This window comes from Belonocnema kinseyi, chromosome 5, assembly GCF_010883055.1.
Source record: "Belonocnema kinseyi isolate 2016_QV_RU_SX_M_011 chromosome 5, B_treatae_v1, whole genome shotgun sequence".
NCBI classification, from domain to species: Eukaryota; Metazoa; Arthropoda; class Insecta; order Hymenoptera; family Cynipidae; genus Belonocnema; species Belonocnema kinseyi.
In genome coordinates, this window is record NC_046661.1 from 73,785,295 (window position 1) to 73,786,439 (window position 1,145).

Below are 1,145 nucleotides of genomic sequence, written 5' to 3' on the forward strand. Positions count from 1 at the left end.
GATGTGAAAAAGAGCTTATTTTTTCTCTTGTAGGTTTATTGTAAGCATAGGCAACATCTGAAAAAGTCCAGGAAAATTGGGAATGTTCTGCAGAATCTCCAGATTTTTCGTTTATTCTGAGGTGTCGCTAAAATGGAGATTATTAACATGCGAAGATGTGTAGTAGGAGGAAAAATAAAATTATAGATTTTGATTACCAGAAATAAATGGTATTAAATTATTTTCTCTAAAGCATAAAAATTTTCACTGTGACTACAGACGTCACGAACGAGATGAATTTCTCGTCCCCGGGGCCAAAAAGTTGCACAGCGAAGATTTATTATTCTTGTCATTCACCTTAGCTTAGCTGCTTAGGAGTGGACGAGTGAATATTCGCTCGAAACCTGTCCAGAAAACGGCTAAGCCTGAGTGCCAGGCAATAGAAAATAATTTTCAGCATTTGTCAGCCTTCGGTAGAGGCATCTCTAAATTTTCGACCCTAAAGTGTCGCCTTGAGGTAAACCTTTCTCTCTCTTCCTCTCTCTCTCGGAAGAGCGGTCTCTCTATCCCTCTCAGGAAGTAGGTAGAAACACCTGGGGTCCTCGGACGCCTCGACTCAGGCTAGCTGTAGTGCGTCAAGTGCATCACCTTTTTATGGTGACACCTCATAAAGATTAAGTATCTATTATAGGGCTTAATATCCTTTTCTATTGTGAAAGATCATTATCGTAGTCAGATAGCTACCGTAAGAATATAGTTCACTAGGTCAGTAGGGCTAGTTTCCTCAGGTCATTAACCATTTTCAACAGGTGTACTGTTATTATAGGAGAGATTCCTTCTAGAAAATAAGTTTGGAATTCTGAGAATTTTTCGATTGAGATTTGAATATAAAGAGATAGCTCTAGTAGCATTTTACATATAAGATTTTTTAAAATTATATTGAGCCTAAAAGGTTGGATGTATAAGACTGTGTCTTAGAATTATAATTTCTAGGGAGATTCCCATTTCTTACCAAAGATTAAAATAAAATTAGTCAGGGCAAATAAAGATAATGTACTTAATTTAGAGTAGGGATTTTTGAATAAATTGATGTTCATTGAAATCTTACACTTTTACTCCGTGTAACCCTCTCCTTTTGAAATTATATTACATATAAAATTTATCCG